We start from the raw sequence: 14,022 nt of genomic DNA on the forward strand, positions 1-14,022 counted from the left end.
TCTTTTTCCATAGAATCCTTTCTCCTAAAGAAGGACACAACCCAGAAGATCAAGTGCAGAACAAGGCAACTGACTTAGAATGACTTATTGGTCTCTTCTCTCCTTCTTGAAGAGCATGATAAATGTTTGTAGGATGGATGAATGAATCAATGAATAAAGGTCTTCTTGTTTGAAATGGTAGATGAAGAATATGAAGAAATAAGAATCTTGCTTGGTGAAAATGATATTGAGAATTGACTTGTAAAAAATAATGGGACTCTTGTCTCCTCAGTTCAACAGCAGTACATATTTACTGGGTAATCTGATAAATTCCAGGGATGTGCTAGGTGATCCAGTCATCAATGCATAAGATAAATAAGCTGATAATTTCAATATAGTTTGGTTGCAATGCATGAGTATACGTATATATAGGCAGGTATTTTCCTTTTGTATACATTTATATAATAATGCATATGTGATTAAAAATACAGAAATATATACATATAAAGTTAAAAACAAAAACTCCATCACTTAAGTAAGACCCACTACCATTATTTTTAAAGAAAATTAAGAAATGAATGTGGACGATTTAAAGTGAAAAATAAAGAATCCCTTCAACCCCTTTCCAGAGTCCTCCTTAGTAAAATAGTTACTGTCAATACGACTGTGTGTGTGTATGTGTGTGTGTATGTGTATCTTCTTATATATAAAATAGAAACACCTGATACAGTGTTTTGAATCTCTTTTCCACTTAATAAATCTTAGGGATCTCATTCTTTTTTAATAGCTGTATATGATTTCACTCCATATATGCAGCATCTTTTCATCAGTCTGCTTCAGATAGGTTCCTTCCAAAATTCTACTATTAAAAAGTCACTGCAGGGCTTCCCTGGTGGCGCAGTGGTTGAGAATCTGCCTGCTAATGCAGGGAACATGGGTTCGAGCCCTGGTCTGGGAGGATCCCACATGCCACGGAGCAACTAGGCCTGTGAGCCACAGCTACTGAGCCTGCGCGTCTGGAGCCTGTGCTCCGCAACAAGGGAGGCCGCGATAGTGAGAGGCCCGCACACCGCGATGAAGAGTGGCCCCCGCTTGCCACAACTAAAGAAAGCCCTCACACAGAAACGAAGACCCAACACAGCAAAAATAAATAAACGAATTAGTAAACTCCTACCCCCAATATCTTCTTAAAAAAATTCATTGCAATAAGCATCCTTGTACTTATGCTTTGCATTGGGTGGAAACTCAAGAAGGGTTGAGAAAATGACTCCAATGGCCTCTCCAGTCTGGGTTTGGTACCCAGACAGTGTCCTCCTCTACCTTGCTCCTGAGTATCTAAGCATATGGCAAGAGTGAAAAAGTTGCAAAGAGCTTAGCTTTCAGAGAAGTCTGAATGCCTGGGATGGAAATCCATTTACTCCCAAAGAAAATATTCAGCCCCATGTCCCAAATTTTCTTCCAGTTTGGAGACAACAATGACTCCGTTTAATTAACAAAATGGATCATTATCACCACCCCCTTTCTGCCTCCTGGGAATGATTCTGTTCAGGTCCATAATCCTCTTCTAGTTGAGTGAGGAAGAATGGCTTTCTCTAAATCCAGGTGAAGAAGAATGAACTAAATACTCTTTATTTTTCTTTTCTTTCCTTTTCTTTTTTTTTTGTTTTTGCTCCCACTGTGTTTATTCCTAGCTGCTTGAGAGGCCAAGGGTATCTAAGGACTTTCTCTACCCATAGCAGAAGGACATAAGGAGTGTGGTGTATTGATTGTGAGTGGGCTGAATGTCTATCCCATTGTTAGCCAGAGTGAGAGGTCAGAGTGGAAATTTACAAATTGTTACCCAAGTGACAGCCCATGGAGACGACCATGGAATTAGGGGTGAGGGGTGAGGTAAAGCTGTAAAGAGGCAAGGAAATAATGAAAATTGAAGCTGAGTAGTTTGGGGAGTAAGTGGGGGATGCAGAGCCCCAATGGGCCATCTTTTTGTACAGCCAGGGATGTCTGGTTGGCGTCAGAAAACTGGGTAAGCTCAAATTATTCCTCCTCGCATATCACCATAGCTGTATGTCAATGTGTTTGTCTTTACTACTGATCTGTGAGATCCCCGAGGCCAGGGGCTGTATTTATGCTCTAGCTTAGCTCCAGCGGGAGGGTCCGGCTCACAATAGGTGCTGAAGCCGCACTATGTTAACGGAAAGCTGTGCATTTCCCTGGTGCTCTGCGTCAGAGCATCAGGATCTCTGGGTTAAAACAAAACCCCGCAGCTCTGGGCTTTACTCCAGATCTAAATCAGAATCTCAGGGATGAGTCCTGAGAATCTGCTGTTCGGACAACATGAGGGTTGGTTTTTATGCATCCAGCCCTCTACCGCTCTGTGGTCCCAGGTACAGAAGACATTGCTTTATATACAGTATGGTTCTCATCCCCAGCAGTGTTCTGTGAGTGGCAAGTTTGACTGTTCCAGCCAGCTCCTCCTTGTCAGGGGCTGCAGGGGGATTCTGTAACATTTTCCCATGGGAGCCAGAAGAGGGTATGTTTCTTACTTTCCCAGGGATCCAGGCTATGGAAAGGCTGCAGTCCGGGTGTGCTTGAGTATGCCTCCCCAGAAGTCACATTCCTTCTGAGATATTTACAATGGCAGAGATAATGGGTTATTGATGAACCAATCAGTTGGGATGGCCCCTGGTGAATTAACTGTTGGCCATTGACCTGCCTGTGATAAAGAACTACTGCTGAATTCAGCAGAAGCTGGGAAAGGTCTAAATCACGCCCATCACTTCCTGCAATGCCGGTAATCTCTGTTAAAGGTGGTACAACAGCCAATTCCTCATACAGGGGAAGCAACTTATTTAATTTATAGTTAATTGAAGGCTTGGGGCTTTGGAATCAGACGGGTGAGGGTTTTGCTCCTGCTTCCTCTTTTCCATCCCAGCTATGTAACCAACTGTAAGCTATTCAACCGACCTGAGTTGCAGCCTCCTCGTCTATGAAATGATAATCCTGTTACCTTTGCAGCACTGCCATAAATAGTACGTGAAAAGATGAATGGAGAAGATCTCACAGTTTACAAAGCATTTTCACACTCACTATCTCATTTAATTTTCACAGTAATCCTCTGAGGTGTGTATCGTTAGCTCATTTTTTTACATATATATTATAAAGTTTAGAGGGTTTGAGTACCTTACTTGCTCTCCATTACCCCCATGACACACACATTTTATAGATGAGGAAACAAATATCCAAGAGGGCACCTGATTTGCTTAAGGACATGTGACCAATAAATGGTCAGCTTACTAGCTTCCTGGAATACTTAGAATACAATCTAAACTACATATATTGGCCTTCAAGGACCTAATTGAACTGGCTTTTATCCATCTGTCTCTCTAATTGTGGAAGCTTGAAAAAAAATGGTCCCAATTCTCCATCCCACAAGGTACTCAGGCCCTATACCATGTAATTTTGTATTACCTTCCCTCTCTGACTCTGTGCTCAGCCACATGACTTGCTTTGGCTAATAAAATGATGGGATGACAGTTTTGAGCCCACATGTCAATGGATGTCACATGCCTCCATGCGTATCTGTGCCTTTGCCATTTGCCATGAGAACCTGTCTGGGCTGGGATGCTGGAGGATGAGAGACACATAGAGCAGAACTTAGAGCTGATGCTGAGCTCCCCTGATACATGAGCAATAGACACATTGTTGAATACCACAGAAGTCTGTGCTTGCTTGTTACACAGCATTATTGTGCCAAAGATAGCTGATACACTAACCTCATCTTGGGGTGCTCTCTCCCTCACTCACTGCACCACATCCACACTGGCTTTTCCTCTATCCCTCAGACATGCCCATCCTGCCCTCAGTCCCTGTGCAGATGTGCTGCTTTGCCTGCAATGCTCCCCTCCTCATTGTTTCTGCCCAACTCCTCCTCATCTCTCATCCTTCAATGCTCAGCCTGCCTGTTGCTTCCACAGGGAGAACTTACCTGACTGTTCCGTCTGAATGAGGTCACTGTCCATACTCTCTGTTATGCTGCCCTCTCCATCACAGCCTTTATTACACTTTATCATCATACAATAATTTTTTTAGCTTCATGAGGTCTGTGATGGCCTGGCTGGTGGCTGGATGTTTTATTCACATCTCTATTCTCGGCACCTTACACAGTGCCTGGTACAGAGCACACTGTCCGTACATAATCAGTGAATAAACGGATACAAGAATGAATGAATTGGCAGAGCCAGGATTTCAACTCTTCACTCTTTCCTCTCTTCCTTCCATGCCACAATCATGGCGTTAGTGGAGGTTTATCTTTTTTGGAGAACCCTATCTAAAACTAAAACGCACACTTCCCTGATAATGTTTAGTCTGTTTAGCTAGCATCTTTTATCAGTTTACACTCAAGTGAGCAACTTAACACTTTAAGGCATTAGCTGACAGTTGAGAGAAGACATGGGGAAAAAACTGAGGGCAGCTCAGAGTATGAGGAGATGAAAGCTTCGGGAGAAAAGAAAGGGAAACTGGGACTGTGGAGGAACATTTTTTTAGGTTCAGTCATGGCCTCATTCTATATGGGGGGCAATTCTGGCTCTTGTTGCAGCAACAGGCTGACATTTTGAGATCTCCAGATTTATTTTGGAGGACAGACACCTGAATGAAGGAGTGATTTCCATCTTCTTGCAGAACTGCATCTCCTCCTTGGCCACTAGTCACTACACTCCTGGACCCAGAGTTTGACATACTTTGTATCTTGCTGCCCCAGATGCTTGGCCAGAGTCTCTACTCTGGACTGACATCCAGGAAGACCAAAGCCTTGGGGACTCAGCTGTTTTGAGTTGCACTGCACTGCAAAGGGACAGAGACCAGGAAGGTGGATGCCTCCTGTGGTCAAGTCAGGATCCGGAGCAAACAGTCGCTTAGCACTGAGAGCCCTGGAATGGGGGGTGAGGAGATCAGACACACAGAATGTTAAAGTCAAAGGGAAAATTCAGCCTTTCTGTTGTAGGACGAGGGGGAACACCTAACAAAAATAGACTACCTAGTGATCTGCGAATTTAGATGGCTTTCAGGGAACTGAAAGGAGTAGAGAAAGAGAATAAAACATATCACAGAATAGATTCTTTTCACTGCTCTGGCTGTGTAGAACACTGCCTCAAATGACCAGAAACTTCTAGTGGAGAATGTCTGATTGCACTGTTATAATTCTCCAGCAATGTTTTTCTAAAGTATGTTCCTAAAAGCAGTTTTCCCTAACATGTTAACAGGAATTCCAGGGAGGAAAGAAAGAGTTTTGTGTAGAAGTGATAAAAACATTGCATACTTTATCCTTCTCCTGGAGACTCACATGCATATTTGAATATTAAAGGCTCTGAAAAGCCCAGTGAAGAAAAACAAAACATTAAAAAAATTTTCATCTCCATTTTCATCTCCATCTAAACTTATTTCACTAAGGAAACAATTTCCTTCCTCCCTCCTTACCCACCCCCTGTCCCTCCCTCCCTCCCTCCCTCCCTTCCTTCCTATCTTGTTCAATGCCAACTATCATTATTCTACAAGTCACAAATTTGGAAACACTGACTTTGAGACTTTTTTTTCCTCAATGTGTTCTATTTTGTGTTCATGGTTAAAATAACACAAACACAAAGAAGTAGAATGATTTTTCATTGAGCCCCTCCTGTGTGCCAATCATTGTGCTAAGCACTTTTTATATACCTGAATTCATTTTATTCTCAAAACCATGGTGAAGTAGGGAATATTATCAGTTTTTAAGATGAGGACACTGAAGCTCACAGTGGTTGAGTTACTTGCCCAGGGTCATACTAACAGGAAAAGAAACTGGCCAGGTTCAAGCCCACATAGCCTCTTTTTGAGTCTACCGTCTTAGCCACCAGTCTCTTACAGTTGGTAAGGGTGATCTGCTTTACTGAGTGCACTGATTCAAGTTCTAATCTCATCTGGAAACACTCTCACAGACCCACCAGGAAACAATGCTTCCCTCTAGGCTCCCAGAAACCCAGTCACATTAACACAAAATTAATCAGCACAGCAGAGAAGGAATTATTCCCAACTCCTCAAACATCCTGATCCTGAGAACTAATAAGTGATGCCTGAGTGAAAGAGATTTTCCAATGATCAAATAGTAATGAATGGCCAGGCTGGAACTAAGACCCATGTCTTATTACAACAGCCCTTACTTTTCAGACATTAGGATGAGAAAACCCAGGTAGGGTACAGAGCAAGCGTAGGAACAAACCATCCTGGTTGTCCCTTCTTGCAATCTGATGGTCTCCAAAGCAGTGAGATCTGGCCACAATCATGATAGGTTACCCAGAGAGGAGCTAATGACATAATCATGGACTCTCCACAGTCAATTATCGCAATTACTGGAAGCCACTCTCTTGTCATATTTCATTTAGCACAAAATGGCACTAGAGAGGCAAGTGGCACCAAGGATCCTGGGCCCATTGTTACTACCCTCACTGGAACAGGCATCTAAAAAGGAAAATGCCAACCCCAATAAACTGTTCCTGCAGAAGCCATTAAGCTGGGTGACATGTTCATTTAGGGTGACATATATTGATCATGTAAAACATGCACACTGTATAATATGATTAAACAAACTCAGCCAGTTCCAGAGAGAGCCAGCTGAACTGTGTCTGGAGCCTGATTCTGTAGCAAAAGCTTTGTGGCCCTGATTGGGAGCCCCTAGCTCAGAGTAGGAACTACATATGGAGTGTTTCTGTCATTAATTATTCATTCATTCACTTATCCATTCATTTATTAATTCAACAGGTATTTCTTGAGGGTCCACTATGTGAGGGAGAAGATGATGAATTTGGATTATCTCTGGCATGTCCTGCTGTTGATGGCCAATAAGCAGTTGACATATGAGGCTGCAGTTAAAGGAAACATCTGCCCCATTTGGGGTTCTCTTGTGGTCATCTCAGGGGACTCACCTCTATTTCAAACCCAGACTAAGCTATCAAAGTCCAACTGTATTTACGACAATGAAATGGTAGGGCTCACGCCTCCATATTATATACTTCACAGGCTCCAAGGGAAGTGGAAAAGGTAGAGGTCGTACAAGCCATTGGGTTCATCCACCTGACTCCTGGTAGATATTTTGTTAGAGTGAATGTAGCCAAGAACCTATAGGATTTGATGATTTGTACTCACATAATTCGCCCAGGAAGTTGGAAAGTTTAGTCCTTTAGAGATACAATTTATCCTCTTCAGGTGATAAGAGTCTAAAAGTCCTTTCTGGAATATCAATACTCTTTGCATTTTGTGATAGGGTGTTGCTATTATTTTAAAGATAGAAATGTCTCCTTCAAGGAAATGCTTACAAATCTTGACATTCCCAGTGTGAGCATACAATTAGTGAGGAATTTGTAGAATTTTACCATTCAACATAATTTTTCACAACATTTTTTGGTTCACAGGAAAGAAGAACAATAGAGAAAGTGGATATATAAGCATATCCATAGATAAAAGGAATTATTTTGCAAGGGAAAAGGGCTCTGATCACCTATTCCAATGTGCAGAGCGGGTTTTCCATACCAAGCAATTCCCGGACACTAACTGGGTGTCCTACAATTCAACTCAATTCTGACACTAGGTACCTGGAGACAGCATCAGATTCCACAGGATAAGGGCTCAGTCCCACAAGACTCCCACCATCTCCAACACACACACTGCAGACTCCAATCTCAAGTGCAGGTTGTCACCTGTGCTTCTGACCAACTTGCTATAGGGTGAAGGTTCCAATGACCCCCTCCTTGGGTTTGATTAATCAGCTAGAGTAGCTCACAGAACCTGAGAAACATTTTACTTACTAGATGATCTGTTTATTATAAAAGGATATAACTCAGGAACAGCCAGATGCAAGAGATGCATAGGGCAAGGTGTGGGAAAGGATGCACCACTCTCCCCAAATCTTTGCATGTGTTCACCAACCTGGCAGCTCTCTGAACCCTGTCCTTTTGGGTTTTTATGGCGGCTTCACTACATAGGCATGGTTCATTCAATCATGGCCTTTGGTGATTGGTTCAGCATCCAGCCCATCTCCCCTCCCTGGAGCTCTGGGGGGACACGAGGTAGGACAGAAATTTCCAACCCTGTAATCACAGAGTTGCTTCTCCAGGCAACCAGCCCCCATCCTTAGGTGAGGTCTAAAAGTTACCTCATTAACTTAACAAAAGACACTTTGGTAGCTCTCCTCCCTTAGGAAATTCCAAGGGTTTTAGGAGCTCTGTGCCAGAAACAGGGACAAAGACACATATATTTCTGATTATAAATCACAATATCACAGATGGGAACTTTACTTGTCAAATATAAAAGATGAAAAAAAATGCAAAGTTGCAGGCAGGAGCACACAAAGTTTAGGCTACCGGTTTACCTGCTGTGTGTCTCTTTCTCATCTGTGAATGAGGATAAATAAGACTCTACCACTGGGTTGCTCTGAGGATTAAATGAACTATTATTGCAAAGCCCCTTTCACAGAGACTGGCAGATAGTAGCTGCTCACTAAACGGCAGCTTCTACTTACATTTTAAATAACGGAGAGCCTACACTTTCCAAAGAGTGCTATTGATTGTCATTGCAAATATTCTAGTTACAGCTATTTTCCTGTAACATTAGATTTGGATTGTGAGTTCCATGAGAGCTGGGTGGGGTGGGGGGCGGTGGTGACTTAATCATCATCGTTATAATAATCATGACAATAACAATAGTAATTATAATGATCTTAACAATAGCAAGCATGTATTGAGCACTTACTATGTGCTAGGGAATACTCAGATGTGTGCTGTGCTTTCATTATCTCATTTAATCCCCTCAGCAACCCAGTGGGATTGGCAGTATTTGTTCCATTTTCAGGTGTGAAAAGGAAGACAAGGAGAGAGAGAGAGAGAGAGAGAGAGAAAGAGAGAGAGAAAGAGGGAGAGAAAGAGGGAGAGAGACAGAGAGGTCCACACTGTGTTATTTATCTTGGTATTCCCAAGAGCTTGAACAATCACTAGCTAAGTGGAGATCCTTGAAGGTCTGTGAGTTAATGACTGAATGAATATATAGGAAAATGAGTGAATGAAGATAAAGAAATAAGCCATAGGGGTCAAAACCCTGGCAGACGTGCCTCCTCACTCACTGTGGACCTACACGATTAGTCCACAGAAACCTGGGCATTTCTAGAGCATTCTTTGGGTTTTTCTCCCCCTGCAGGAGCTGAACCAGGCAGTCACCCAACCATCTTTCTTCTTTGTGGCTCTAATTACCTGCTCATTGGCATGCAAGGACCTCTCCAGCCCCGTTCTTGAGAGGGAGTGGAAATTTCATGAGAATCGTACCCATTAAGGCCTTTTATGATCACCATTATTGTGCTCTTTATGCACAATGAAGAGCATCTGGAGTCTGAGGAATTATTGCAAGCTTTTATTTTGTTTTAAGTATAACTCTTTCCTCATCCCCTTCTTCCCCTGAATGATTGCAGTAATGGTTAGAGCTGTGTTTTCTCTCTCAGGTCAGAGCCTCAGGACAGCATCCATACCTTCTCCCTCTTACTCAACAGGAGCCCAGTTTTGTTCTAGTACCTACCCTCCCCACCATGGTCACGTGCCTCCGGATGAGCCGACCTCACTCTCAGTCTTAGATGAACCCGAGTGGTCCAAGGACATCTCTATCTCTTTACAAATGGTAGGTTTAGGGACAACTGGCTGGCCTAATTCTAACTGGATGCCAGGAAGTATGCTGGAGGTCCTTTGGGTAAATTTTCTTCTCTCCTAAGAGAGAACCACAGGAAGAAGAGATGTCCTTCTTCCCCTGGGTGCTGTCCTATCAGGATGTGACGCCCGGGGCTGCTCAGTCATCTTTCCAACAGCCTGTGCTGAAGCCAACACTGAGGATGGTGGAGCAGAGATGTGAAATCACCTGGGTCTCTGGTGACATCTCTGAGCTATGGATCCATGACCCTGTTCTACCTCTGGACTTCTCGTTATGGGAGATAACGTATTCCTGTGTTAAGTCAGTTTCATGGGAGTTCCTAATATTTGCAGCTGAAAGCACCCTAACTATTAAAGGGCCTCAAGAACACAGAAATCTCAGAGAGGACCAACTTCCCAAGATAAACTCATTTTCCAGATTGAGAGAATACAGGCGACTTTCTTTGAATATGTAGGTTCTCTTCAAAGTGTCCAAAGGTCTTTGATCTTGGGGAGTTTTGAATCATAGACTCTCTGGCTGAGAAGGGACTTCAGAGATAATTTAGTAGAGTACTTCCTGAACTCAAACCCTTGGGTAGGTGACATCACTATCAACAGGAGGGATTTTTTAAAATAAGCATTCCCTATGCAGTGTTCTAGAGATTCTAATTTCAGAGCTTCAGGGTGCATCCTGGGTGTATATTTTTAAAAGGCTCCCTAGGTGATTCTGGTGATAACCCAAGGATCATTGATCTAAGCCTGTGTTTTCCATCTCCTCCTCCACCTAGCCATAGAAATTTTTTTTTTCCCTGATGAAATCTAAGATAGAACATCAGTGTGTAAAGCAAAAAGTGGGGCTGGATTGATGAAAGAGGCTTAGAAATCTTCTGATTTGCTTCACAAAGTAAAGTAGGTGACAAATAGGGTCTCACTAGATTGCATGGCCAAGAAATGCCTCTCTGAGAAGGTGACATTGTATCTGGGGCCTGAAGGATGGGGAGCCAGGAGGGAAATACTCCGGGAGTGGTAGATGCAAAAGCTCTGACACCAGAAAGAGTGAGTGGGTTTGAGGAACTGAAAGAAGACAGGTGCTGTGGATTGGATTTGTGTCCCTCTGCAAATTTATATGTTAAAGTTCTAACTCCCAGTGTGATGGTATTTGGAGATGGAACCTTTGAGAGGTTATTAGGATGAGATCAGATTATGAGGATGAGGCCCTTAAAAGGGGATTAAGGCCCTTAAAAGAAGAGACACCACAGAGCACCCTCTCTCTCTCTCTCTCTCTCTCTCTCTGTCCATGCACCCACAGAGAAAAGGCCATGTGAACACACAGCGAGAAGTTAGCCATCTGCAAACCAGGAAGAGAGCTCTCACCAGAACCAGACCATGATGGCCCCCTGATCTTAGACTTCCAAGCCTCCAGAACTGTGAGAAAATAAAAGTCTGCTGTGGGAGATTGGGATTACATATATACACTAATATGTATAAAATAGAAAACTAATGAAAGCCTGCTGTATAGCACAGGGAACTCCACTTCACCGTACAGTAGAAACTAACACAATGTTGTAAAACAGCGATACCCCAATTAAAAAAAAAAAGTCTGTTGTTTAAGCCACCCAGTCTGTGGTATTTTGTTATACAGCCCAAACTCAACCAAGACAATAAGCATTGAAATATTGTGAGAGAGTCAGAGAGTGATGGGAGTTGAATTTAGAGAGACAGGAAGGGACCAGGTCAATTGGGTTTAAAGCTCATGGTAAGGGATTCATATTTTATTTGAATCCCATGGGTAGCCACTAAGTTTTAGGTAGAGAATTGACTTGTTTTAAGTGTTAAGATAATCCCAGGACTTCCCTGGAGGTCCAGTGGGTAAGAATTTGTCTTGCAATACAGGGGACGCCAGTTCAATCCCTGGTCTGAGGCAACTACTGAGACCACGAGCCACAACTAGAGAGAAGCCCGCATGCCACAACGAAAGATCCTGCGTGCCGCAACTAAGACCCGATGCAGCCAATAAATAAATAAATATTTTTTTAAAAAAGATAATCCCTTTGGCTGCTTGAAATGCCTTTCCACTTCTCTCCACCAACCTAATCCTTTAGATTCTGTATGGTATCTTTTAAAGGACAGATCTTTCAAGTGTTGGCCATCTCAGGCTGCAGAAGGATCTATCTTTTTCCTGGCCTTTTATTATACTTGGAGTCAAGATCTGCTGGCTCACTATTTCAACACTCTCTAGTGATTTCAGTAGTTGGCAATAATTGTAAACTCCCCAAGTAGACTGTAAACTCTGTGGGGGCAAGGATCTTTGCTACTGCAATACAAGATGGAAAATACACATAAGAACATCCTGACTCTGTAAATGGCAGAGTGAGTTTACCTCATTTCTGTGTGGTAAGAGACAAACTGGAATTCATTGACAAGAATTACTTCCAGTGAGGAAGCTCAATAGTATAAAATCAAGTTTCTTCCTGGACACACAGCTGGACTACATTTCCCAGTCTCCCTTGCACTTAGGTGAGGCCATGTGATTGGGTTCTGGCCAATAAAATGTGGGCAGAAGTGATGTATTTACTTCCATGCCTCACCTATAAACACTTTCATGTGTGCCTCCATTTTATTTCCCCAGCTGAAAGCTGAATGGAAAGAATGCCAAGGACCTAGAGGGCAGTGGAGCAAAGACATGGAGGGATCCTGGGTCCCTGAGTTACCATGTGGAGGATAGTCCCCCAAAAGCGAGGACCCATCGGAAACACTGTTGGGCTGTTATGTAAAGAAGCATTAAGCTTTTACTGTGTTCAGCCACCGACATTTTGGAATTGTTTTGTAATAGCAGTTAGACTACCCTGACTAATTTAGGTACCAATTATTGATGTAGTCTAAGTTCAGACCCTTTATAACATCTAGGTCTTTATTCTCACCACACTTCACTTTATTCCAGTTTTAGAGATAAACTCAGAGATGTTGTTCAACTTGACCAAAGACTCATAGCTTATAAGTGACAAAGCTGAGATTTCACCATTATTTTCTAAACAAAACCCAAATCCAAACCATTTCTATAGTGCACAGCTATTTTTTTCTCAGTTGAAGGGGCCAAAGATTTTTGGAGTGGGAAAGAACAAAGTCTGAGGAATGGGAAGTGGTTGATAGCTCCAGCTCTTTGAAAGAGAATTGTGTTAAAATAGAGTGTAACAGTTTTCAGTGGCCCCATGGGATATGTTTTGGAAACAAGAAGTAAACTTTCTGGGGAGAAGATTTCTCCTCTTTCCTCTTCTCTTTCTCTCCTTTTTCTTCTCCTTGTTCAGTAGAACAGGAGAAGGAAAACTTTTTTTTTTAAGGATTAGAGCAGATCTGTTTACAGAAAATGGAATGGTTGGCCTAGTCTTATAGAGGAGAATCAAGTATCTGCTGCTCTTGACAAAGACAGGAAAGGTCTAAGTGCAATGTAAACAGCCCAGAGATAGGACAGTTCTAAGGGTCTCTTTGTTGAAACAAACAACCAAAAAAAAAGGCAAACAATCAAATAATAATACCAGTCTTATCAGCCCAGAAATACCCCTTTTGATAACTTTCTTGAAACATTAGGCGTCTGTTTGAATCCCTATCTCTTCTTTCATGCCTGAAAATCTGGTACTGTATTTGAAAGCAACTAAAAATAAAGACCAAAAAGCCCTGTGATTTTCTCTTTAATTTCTATTTGGTTTCTATATTAGAATGTTTGTGATGAGAAAAACACCCCAAATGAACCAGGTAGGTCCAGGAAGTGTACCATGGTCCAGGAAGGGTACCATGCTAGTGAGTCAATGGACCATCCAGCAGAACAGCCTATAAAAAAGCTATGGGCAGGCTTCCTTGGTGGCTCACTGGTTAAGAATCCACCTGCCAATGCAGGGGGCACAGGTTCAATCCCTGGTCCAGGAAGATCCCACACGCCACAGAGCAACAAAGCCCGCGTGCTGCAACTACTGAAGCCTGCGTGCCTAGAGCCCATGCTCCGCAACAGGAGAAGCCATCACAATGTGAAGCCCACGCACCACAAATAAGAGTAGCCCCCGCTCACCGCAACAAGAGAAAAGCCCGTGTGCAGCAACGAAGACCCAATGCAGCCAAAAATAAATAAATAAAATAAAATAAAATAAATTTATAAAAAAATAAAACTATGGGCATGGATACAACCTAAATGTCCATTGATAGATGAATGGATAAAGAAGACATGGTATGGCTATATATACAATGGAATACTAATCAACAATAAAAATGAATGAAATAATGCCATTTGCAGCAACATGGATGGACCTAGAGATTATCATATAAGTGAAGTAAGTCAGAAAGAGAAAGACAAATAATATAT

This window comes from Mesoplodon bidens (genome assembly GCF_964165515.1).
Source record: "Mesoplodon bidens genome assembly, chromosome: 15".
NCBI lineage: Eukaryota > Metazoa > Chordata > Mammalia > Artiodactyla > Ziphiidae > Mesoplodon > Mesoplodon bidens.